Source organism: Molothrus ater (assembly GCF_012460135.2).
Source record: "Molothrus ater isolate BHLD 08-10-18 breed brown headed cowbird chromosome Z unlocalized genomic scaffold, BPBGC_Mater_1.1 matZ_random_MA35, whole genome shotgun sequence".
NCBI classification, from domain to species: Eukaryota; Metazoa; Chordata; class Aves; order Passeriformes; family Icteridae; genus Molothrus; species Molothrus ater.
The window spans coordinates 4297178-4308929 of NW_023416471.2; positions in this window are offsets into that span (position 1 = coordinate 4297178).

The window sequence follows — 11752 nt, forward strand, 5'->3', positions numbered from 1 at the left end:
ACAAGACAGCATGTTTTATAGTCCATCCAAAAGACCAAAAGCTTTCTCTCTTCAACACACCTCCACATGAAACTGTGTTGTAAATAAATTCAGGGTCCAAATTCAAAGGAAAAATAAATCAAACATAATTAAAAGAACTTTACAGAAAAAGCTTTGGATGTTATTTTAGTTTTCTGCATTGTCTGTTATTGACTCCAAACTGACCTGTTTGAAACTAAACATCTTTGTTTAAAAATAAATACAATTGTCATTATCAAAATGATACTTTGATTCATCTCCATCGATGTTATCTCCACACATGGTGGGTTGGCCACCTGTTTAGTGTCAACAAAAGAGCCTCTTCCTTTCTTACAGGAGGGGCAAGCCAAGGATATAATTACTATAGATGGTGCATGGAATACAATTGTCTTACACTTTCCAGCTTTTATTTTTCATGATAAACTTTCTTCTCTGTATCTTACTGTTCTGGGTAATTTCATGGTTTCTGCACTTGAAGGGGGAAATGAAACTAGAATTCCATCACAGGTGTTGTTGACTGATAAAGATAGAGAATGAAGTCTATTTTTAGAGCTAGCTAACTAATAAGTTTAATTGTTTATCACTAATGTTCCCAGTCTCAGATGTTGTGATATTTGCAATGGATGGTCTGAAATGCTATAAACAGATGACAAGACATGAAATGTTACATTGATGTATCAAAGTTTTACTTCAAGATATTCTACCTGCTTATAGGGGAAAAAAAAGACAACTTAAAATCTCAAAAATTAGGCTTTTCTTCAAAGTCATCCATTATTGATGGAATTAGATTTTATCCAAAGTACCACTTAAAACACTTGATCTTTAGCACTAACAAATATGAGAAAAAGACTTTAATAACACAAAACCCATAGAAACTGATTAGCACTTGGAATTTTTTGATATGTCTGTCTCCTCATCTTCTTCACATTTATCCTTTATTTAAGTGGAATCAGTAAAGTTGTCCCTGCATTTGTCTGGTCCAAGCTCTTACCCAAAACAGGTCTCCAAAGAGTCTTCAAGTTGGATTAGATTGCTCAATGTCTGGCCTCCAATGAGAAATCTCCAGAGATCAACATTAAATATTTTCACGGGGCACCTGTGCCAAATGACTCACAATTAGCAGTTTTTTTGCCTTATACATACTTAGAATCACTTTTTCTGCAAGTTGGGACTGTCGCCTTTTGTCCTTCAAGCTCACAATCCAGGGAGTAGTGGGGTTTCATCTTGTAAACAGCCCTCATTCCACAGTTGAGGAATTAAGTATTTTGAAAATTGAGTCAAAAAAACCCATCGCCTTCAGTCAGAATATGTTATGTGCTCAAAGCACCTACTGCTGACCATACCTGAGTTTTGGCAAGAACTTTCCCATTCTGGGGTCTCAAAAAGGGATACATTACTTCAGATTTGGCCTCATAATCGTATAAAGTGAATAATGAGTGGTAAATTAATTCTGGCTAATGAAGGCCATCTTTCATACACAATGTCCATCTTAATCACCATGCTGCTAGTACTTAATATTTGTTTCTACAGGCACAGAGGTTCCAAACAGGCCAAAACCTTGGTTTTGTGTACAGCCTAGTTGAAATAAAACCTACACTATCACTCATTTAAAAAGATCATTAAACAAATGTTAAATATAATACCTCCACAGAGGTCATCTGATGAGCAGAATAATTGTAGATGTCCAATCCTGGTATCACAAACACTTAAGATATGGAACATGGAAGTCTTGTTATTTCAAAAGGCTGTTCTAACCTCAAGCCTCCAACCCCTCACAGAATGCATAAAAGAATGGTTATTTCCAAAGTAAAAGTAGCCTTGAGTAAGAAACTGGATCAAGCATTGGACTTTTCACTAGTTTAATGATGATGTTTTGCTACTGTTAGACTGAAATGCTACTTTTCTCTGAACAAACACTAGAAAATTGGACACTGATTTTTGCTAGCATTTCGAAAAGTGTAGTACACCATGGATCATTTCTTTTGGTCTGCCTAGGTAACTGTACATATGGCTCACCATGGTATTTTCTTTTTAATATAAGAAGACCTGGTGTCCTATTGAGAACTCCTATCAAGACAAAATTTATTTCAAGATATTTCATAAAGTGGTTCTCTTCTTGCACAAGTAAGTTCTACAAAGAAACAATGGAGAACTAATTCTTCCTTTCTTCCTTACAAGTGCACTGAATTCTTCTTACTAAACAGAGTTTTTATGTAGTCTATTTTAACATGTTGTTGCTAGTCTTCTAAACAAGTAAAGCAAAGCCTCTGGAGAAGATAATTTTCACTCACTTTACACTACCTTTTCTTAAGCATAAACTACTTGTCTTCTAAGCAAGTCTCTCAAACATCAGGTTCTGAAAATGAAAAATTATTTGTTTCTGCTATGAGCATTTTCAGGATCTGAAATGCTGTCTGAATGAGATCTTTTTCAGAAAATGTTTTTTCAAAGTCTGTCTAAGCACAAACAGTGATTTTGACAAAGCTTACAATAAGGTAGGGATTGAACTATTATTTTTACGATGACGTGCCAAAAGATTATAAAGAATCAATAAGAAATTACTTGTATGATTCTGAAGTCAAGCCACATCTTGCTGTGGTAAGAAAGCATAGCCATAAAATGAAGGATAGACAAGATTTTTACATAAGAAGGCAAGTTTTATTCATGTTTACATCAACTGAAACAACACAATTTTTTGTCTCAGTCTTGGGGGAGTAAAAAAATGAACAGCAGTTCATCTAAGCAGATAAAGCCTTTATCACTGAAAGGCACATCAGGGAGAGAAAAAGCAGAGAAAAGACATTCCCTGTCATTAACTTTTGCTTATCAGTCCGCATCTCCACTTCCATCTCTTTAAGTTCAACTCTTCAAGCCTGTTGCTGTTAGCCCTGCAATGACATGTCCAGAAATGCTGGTCAGCGTCTAAGTGTCAAAACTGTCAGAGACATACCTCGTCAAGAAAAAAACACAAACCAAAACAACAGCAAAATCACAAGGTTTTTGCTAGTATGCATTAGAAAATTTGCATATAAAGTTGCAGCTCTGTTAGGAAAATCATTTGACTCAGCTAAACTCATTAACATTATACTGACAAAATCTTTCTATTGGTCCTATTTCCAGAATGCCTTATACAGGAATGGGAGCTACTAAAATCAACCCATCTCCCAGGAGTTTGAAATTGCTGAAAAGGCAATCAGGCTACTGGTGGCTAGAGCCACCCAGCTACTTGTCAGCCATACTTTTTCAGAGCTAACTTGCTCCACAAGTAACACCAGTGACTTGATACAATCGATACCAACATCAAGAAGAGCCCTAGTGGAAAAGTATTTTGAAAATCCACATAAATTAGAACAGCAGATACAGGGGAAGAAAAAGCAGCATAAATAGGGGGATAAATGAGCATAAAGTCATATAAAAAGTCAGACACAGAAGCAACTGCAGAGCTTTGTGGAACAGAAAGAGGCATCTCCCACTCTTAAATGTAACTTGCCCATGTAACTTGTCCATGAAAACAGTTCAGTTTGAAGAAATTCACTTGGAGAAGTGAATCTGCAGCCTAGATTAAAACAGTGAATTCACAGAGAAATTACATTTCCATGATTTTCAGTCCAGACTATGTAATACTTACTAATTGTTAGGAAATAAAAATAGTTAACATTTTTAAATATAATATTAAGCACATTGCTATGGTCATCATGAAAACAGACTACAAAACCAAGCAGCCTGAATTATACACATTTCATCAATTTATAAAAAATACCTGGCTGTATTTCAGCTTTAGTCTTAATAAAAACAGCTACTTGTACACTAACTCATTCATATATGAGAACAATTTTTACACCTACCTGAAAAAAAAGTATCAACAAAATATACCGTAAACATTGCTTATCATTTTTAAATTGACTAGGGAAAAAGCAAATCCTAACTTAATGACTATTCCCAAATGTACAATATTCTACTCATGACAGAAAAGTACTTCACTGCATAGATCCTGTTTGAAGAACTAAGTTCATATATTGTCAGATAAATTGCTTCCTAACCAATCAATCAGCCTGGGAAAAAGTTCTCCAAGAAAGCCTACTACAGTATGCCCAAGACACAAACTCAATACCTTTTGCCTTTGTATATTCAACAACTATTATAATAAATGTGTGGAGAGAACAGGAATGTCTCCCTGAAGATGGTCTGTTAAGTGAGCACCCAAAAAATAGAAGTTTTCAGATCAAAACCATGAACTTAAGAAAAAAAGGATATTTTTTTAAGAGAAACATAACTGAAGCATCGGGAAAAGCAAAACACACCCTATCAAGTGGCTTCTTTTCTCAACCAAAACTAATAAACCTTTTCAATGTCATATATTAAATATGTGCAAAGAAGTACTCAGAATTTACATTAACAGAAATTGCTTAGCAACTTATTTCAAATAACAGAAAAATACAAGGAAACCATAAGTAATTCACACTTAATTAACAGCAAGGGAACATATTCATTGAATAAAGGATTTGAATAAAATTATTGTCTTGCATCTCGCAGTTCAAGTTTCCATGACAACTTTTCTTTACTCATGAATAGCAGGTTTGAAGTAGTACCAAAGTATGATTCAAATGTACTCTACATTTTATTTGAGCTTATCAAGCAAGATCCCTAGTGAAGAGAAGAGAAAATACATGCTTATTACATTCATTTTACAAAATACCTGAGTGTGCACTACAAAAGAGTCCACAATGGTGATGTGATGGTAATTATTTCAATTTAAACTCCTGACAGCTAGCAATAGTGGCACATACTGAAAGCCTATGCTTACAAAACATTTAATTACCATAAATGAGGCTGGTCAAATTTATTCCAAATATGAAGTTGTGCTTGCAACTGAAGTGTCTCTATACTTACTAGGTTTCATCATGAAAACTGCATAGGAACTCAAATCCTGTTAACTTCAAAGTATCACTATCTGAATAACCAGCAGTAGAAAAAGCAAGTTTCTCATGTGAGTGGAGCTTTAAATGGAAGGACAAAAATTATGGTGAAGTACCTTCCAGTGACTGTGATGTCATCAAACTAGCTTAAATAAAATTATCATTTGGGGTACCTTTGTATTCAAAAATTCAATACATGCCCAACTTTTGAAGATGAAAATGTTTTAAAAAAAATGAAGCAAGGAGGATTGCCACATAAATAAATTAGCTGGATTTCTTTTTCAAGATAAATTCTTATTACACAAGATCCATTCTCTGGGTTCATCAATTTGAAAACTCCATAGAATTAATAGGGCAGGTTTAAAAGACAGAATTTGCAATTATCACAAAAGAAGCATTTCAGCTTTTCCCAAAGGATACATATCTTTTTCTACTACCTCAAGGAGCTCTGGAGACAGGTGCAGAGACACATGAGCTTGCTCAGCACAGCTTATTAACTCAGGATCAGAGCCATGGTAATGAAGCTATATGATCTGCAGGCCAAAGCTGGCCTAGTTCCAGGAAACTTTAAGTGTAGTCAGAGGAAATATATTCACTTTTTTTGTCTGTCCATAAAATGGCACTCACGGACAGTGTTTCAGCTTCAGGTGTTCATTCTGCTTGTCACAAATTTTTGAGGCTCAGCATGTGATTTAGAGCTGCCCAAAATTAAGCATCAGCTACATCAAATCCCAGGAACATAGCTCTCCATCTGAGTTTACTGAGTTCACATTTGAAAAGACTGGCCATGGTCACTGATTTTCAATCTGAGGTTTCATGCATTATTTCCAACTGTGAAAACCAGGCCTAGTCTCAACAGGCTAAGGCTGAGAATAAAAGGCACATCTACCAGAGTGCTTTTTAGAAGATCTGCAAGGTGAAGAACACTGGCAGAAAAGTACTTTGTTCACTGCCCTGGAGCATCACTCCACATCTCCCACCAATTGTACTGAGACTTCTCATTCCACTGAGATACTGAAAATACAGCTCATGTGCAAATATTTCTGCCCTCTATTTGTCAGTGACATTTTCCTCTATGACAAAGGTCTTGTACACAGCCCTACTCCTTTGCATTCTGTACCTGCATAGGCAATCTGTTTTCTGTCATCTTGTGCTAATAATATTTACTCACAAAAGATTGTCACCAGGAACTACTTCAATCTGTGGCAGAGAAATGCTCATTTGAAGTGTTTCAGAGTGTTTGCCTGAGGAATACATTTGACCATTGCCTGTCACTTACTTGTGAAATAATGCATTTTTAAGCACACTTAACAAGTTTCTGTTATGTTTTGTCCTTCTCCCAGAGATATTAAGATGCTAGAATCTAAGATAAAATGTAAGTTTATCACATCACATTTGTATCATAGAAGTACTGTTCTTGATAATCTGTACAGAGGATTCCTAAAGTGATGTTTAGAATGGCTGATTCACTCACATGAGTCAAAGTCACAAGAGTGAGATGAAATCCCAATTCAGAACTGTGTTGACTGATGTCAACAAATGAAAACAGTATGAAGAAAACACAGAGAACAGTTGAGTCCTGAATAGCCAATTTTAGTATTTTAAAGGCAAGCCCAGTTGTCAGTTTTCTTCTATCACATATACAGTTGTATCAATGGTAATTTCTGGGGAAGAAAGATAAAAGTATTAGGAATACTACTAAATATTACTAAAAAACACCAGCTAGCTGAGGTTTTATATAATTCCTCATGTCATCTTACTTCTATATACTACATACACCATATGTATAAAAATAGGATTTGTGAACACTAAAATATGACAATGCTGTACATAAACGCTTAGAGAGTTTATTCTTGTGCATCTTGTATTCAAATTAGTAGAGAAATTTTAAAGCCATCAATAAACTACACAAGCTCCTTTTCCTTAAAAAAGTTATGGATTTGATGGTTTTATCCTTTTAAGATATTACAGTTGTCAAATATATTAAACATTGCAGTTTTAAGGCAAATCTTTGCTTTAAAAATCCAAGGCTAGAACAAATACTGGATTAAATTACATGAATAATGGCTCATGAACATAGGCTATTTTTGAAATAAAAGACTCCTACATAACTAATTTTTAGAAAACTGAAGAAAATGTTTTCTTGTCATGCTCTCTTCTTCCTGTAATCATTTGTTGTGTTTAGAGGTTTCAAAATTTGGAATAAATCTCGTAGGTGATAAATTAATAGGAACTGCACATTATCATGATCACAATCACCAGATAAATTGTAGGGGTTCAGACAGATTACTAATCCTGAATTCATATACATATGTATGTAGGAGACATGGAATGGAGCATGGGCCAGTCCCTCTGTTTAGGTTTTACCTGAAAACCACCTCAATACTGCAGCACCATACAAGCATGACAGGTGCAAACAAGAATGATATTCTCTTTTCCATAACACAATGATCCATTTGTATTTTATGGAATTATACAACTTTGTAAAAAAACTTCCAAGGGTGTGTGTTTACCAATGTTAAAAATCCAGCGAATGACAAGTACAGTTGTAATATTCATTGCCTATATGTGCCACCCTTCACAACAGACCTAAACCTACCTCCTGCAAGTGACCTTTTTTATCAAGACCTTAATGAGATAAACACATAATGACTACTTTCCTTTAAATAAAGGCTTGATTTTGGTCTTATCTGTATAACAAACCACACGAACAACTAAACTTCAGTGAACAGTCCCACTAGCTCCATTTTGTGAAAATAATTCCAGGAACCATAGTGAACTGTAGCAAAAAAGTCAGCAAGCCTTGGCATCATTACTGTTTAAAAATTCTGTCTAAATAAAGGCTGTCTTCAGCATTAAAAGTGAAGAGGTCTGGCTCTGCAAATTTTTAATTTTATTCTCTTCCACTCTGAATACAGTAAATCTTATATTAAAACAAAACAAAATCACTTCACAAGCTGCTTTAAAAATATATTCAAACCTGTAGGTGTGTAGGTGTTTGTATAGAGACAAAAACAAAAAGAAGGAAGAATCTCACTTTTAAGGATTCCATCATTTATAGGAAAAACTCCATTACTCCCCCACAGTATGAACCTTCCCAAATATATATATAGATAGATAGATAGATAGATAGATAGATAGATAGATAGATAGATAGATAGATAGATGTATTAATATCAAGCCCTCCATATCATCTCCACTATCTTTACCATCTGTTAGCATATATGACCAAGAAGGTACTTTTCCAGAAAAATTAATTTCATGGAGTTGTGTCTTTTTCTTGTTCTTAGATCAAAGCTCCATTTATGAAGTTGTGCAACACTTCACTTAAATCAAAACACACCATGATGGAATGACATTGCATAAAAAGGCACACACAAGAACACTATTTTGAGATGCAAAAATACAGTTTGGTTTATGATATAGCATAGCAAGTGTTTCTGAACTTCTCCCAGATCATTTCAGAGAAAGCAAAAACATGTGCCCAAATTTTCAATTCAATTGAACCAATACACATAAGTTCTTCTCATATACTCATTCTCATCTTATTATGGTATATATGAGCTCCTATTTAGTATTACAAATCAAGATGATTTTCCATTCTGGTGTAGTATGTTACTGCCAAGAATGAGTCACCTAAATCACATGGAATTTTAAGTGGCTAGTCCTTGCTTTTTAGCTGAATAAATTAAGTTTTCTGCAATCCTGACCTGCCATGGCCCACATTTAACAAAACTGTTTATCTTTCTAGTTTCAGGTAATTATAATAAACAAATGCATAGTTTCTGAGATGACTTAATATTTGTGCAAATCTGCAGCTTTGAATCTGAGTTCAGTGAAGTTATCCCATAGGCAGAGTGTCATAAGTTTAAAAATATTCCTTGACTAGAAGTACGCCTTTCTCTTTTTTTAAACCTAGGCCTAAAATACAGCTATCCCTCTAAAATTCCTCAAGTTATGCTTCAATGTTAGCTCAGATGCATTGCTCTACATAAACAAACCAAACCAAACCAAACCAACTAAACAAACAAAAACAACAACTCGGAGAGAAACAGGAAAGATGATCAGGAAGTAATAAAATAGTGTCCTGGTCCTATCTGTTTTCAAGTGCATTTTTCTGGAAATGGTCAGAAATTTTTTTTGCCTGCATTATGCAATCTTTCTAGCAGTCACATAGCTTATATTCCTTCTTTAGAAGCTACTTTATTCTCTACTTTAAAATCCCTATTTCAGTATTTAGTTTTTCTTTCAGTAACAAACTTGTCTTATATCTAAGTGCTTTTCACTCCCAGGCAAAATGAAATCTGCTTTTGCTTTCAATTTTTTAACAGCTGTGTAACAGCAATATAAAGGACACAAAAGTATGTGGACATGTTTTCAGTTTACCTTTAAAATGCAGAATTAATTGTAACTCTCTATTTTCAAATCACTTACTTTCTTAGGCCCAGAAATGCATTTAACCTTAAGCATATAATTAATGGCACTGTTGCCCTGCAGGAATTCAGTTAATCTTGATAACATTGTTTTCACTAGCTCTTCACTACAGATCAGGTTTTCAGAAAACTAGTTCTCAAGGTTGAAAATTATAATTTTAAGGTTTTTACTCATATCTGGGACATTAGGGTTCCATTATTTTCTGAGTCTACTGAGTGGTCTTCTGAGCAATACTGGAAATGAAGAGGTATATACTGGGATATATGGAAAAAAAGCCTATACTTTACAAGTGACTGCAATTTGGACCCTGCACGTTTCTTGGCTTATCTGTAAAGAAAGAAAAAGGAGATTAGATTCAAAACTAGGAAACCCTTTCCAGGAGCAATTTAGGATTTGGAAAAGTATCTCCAGCCTGAACATTAGGCTGTGCCAGAGAACATGTTTGGCTAGGCTTCAGCATCAATGCTTATCAATTTGCAGGGCTCACACACACACACTCTGATGCCTCCATTTCAAGGGCAAGTGAATTATCTAATACTCACTTTTGGGGCTGTGGGCAGTGGCCAGTGGCATCTCTACCATGCTATCTAAGTTTTTCTGGAGGTGACCAAGGCAAGCCTTCCAGGGGTAACTACAAGTGCAGCAGCGTGGGGTTCTGCTTAGTCTGTCCCAGAAATAAACCCTTGTGCAGCTGGGTTCTGCAGTGCTGCACACTGCTAAACCTGCATTACTGTTCATTCCTGAATGGCTCCATTTAACAACACCTTGCAGGTGTCTGCTTGAGTGAAGGTCATAACTTCCTCTAGATGTGCATGGAAGTAGAAAGCCAAGACTTACAAACAACCTCCTATTCCCCTATAAAACTAAAGAATGTTCTATTTTGTTATAATTGAATATTATTAATTATTCTGTTTTAATGTTCTCTAATGTTCCACACGTAGCTCTGACCAGTCCCATAAACCAGCAGTCCTGAGGAAAGATCCTATTTTTACATTTCTCATTGGATCAATTTCTGTTTTGAAAATACTGATTTTCTCATTACCTGAAAGTATTACAAGGTGTTCCATGGGTAGCAGAACTAAGAAGCAGGCTTCTTAGGGTTGTATCCTTTGTTCTCAGCCTTTAGAGAACCCTCACAAAGGCAAGAAATAGAACATGCAGCTGCTAACATCCAGCTCCCAGCTGGTTAATATGCTGCCAAGCACAACATCTAAAACCTGAGCTGTCTGTGTTTTTTTTTTTCCGTGACAGCTTTTGTTTCTGAAGAGTCAGTAGTTTTCATTAGATCTATAGGAGGAAAGTTTCTAAAAAATAATTATTTTATTTTTCATTTATTATTTTTATTATTTATTTTTATTTATTATTTTATTTAAATCTATAATACTAACCAAGAATGAAGAAAACATACTACTATAGACACTGTAATATCCATTCTCTGTGTTAGCTGTGTTCCAGCTGCTTGATTGCTCAAGCACCAGTTACCCGTCACCTGCTTCTGGGTTGTAAACACTTCATAGAACACAGAACTACCAACTAGTGTTTACCACATATTAGCACACACAGAGAGAGGTTTCAAGCCGTTTTGTTCTTAGAATCTTTTCTTCACATAAACAGAGAAACCTGAAGATTTTTTTTGTTATCTCGGGACATTCTGCTCCCTATTCATTAGAGAGGGAAACACAGCACATTACATTTGATAGTTGGGATTTTTTAAGTAACTGAGTAATAACAGACTATCTCACTTTTAGCCATATGCCAAGGAAGTTCCCTATGAAGAACTACAGTGACAGCTTTCTGAGAGTCAGACCATTACACATTTGAGAGGTATACAGATCTATTCTCCTGGCTACTTATGTTCCTGCCCATCTGTTGCAGTGGCAAGGTGACTGCTTATGGACAGACATGTCCATTTCAATAAAGCAAAAATAACAATTGTCAAGAACAAAAAAGCTTCCAGGTGACGTAAAACTTCCAGCACTCATGCTTCCACAAGGAATCCCTCCTCATTTGCAGCAATACCATATGCTCCTCTCACACCACTCCCAGTGACATGTGTGCCATGTCACCAAACTCTGTTGGTGGGAAGAAAGGACACCATGAGTTCACAATTGCCAGAATGACAGACTGAATACAGCAGGAGGAACCTGAGAAGTACACTAAGACAACATGTGGGGTTCCAACATGTCACAAAGAAGCACAACTGGCATCTGTGGCTGGTAAAAGCATTCACGGCTGAAATGTGTCCATTGTAACTAAGACACTCCAATTTGTATTCTCCACCTTCATATTAAAACAAAAACTTTCTTTTTTTTTTTAAACTGATATACTGATGTCTTTTAGGCAGGTCTTTTGGGCATTCTGCATTTATTATTCTTCTGGAACCT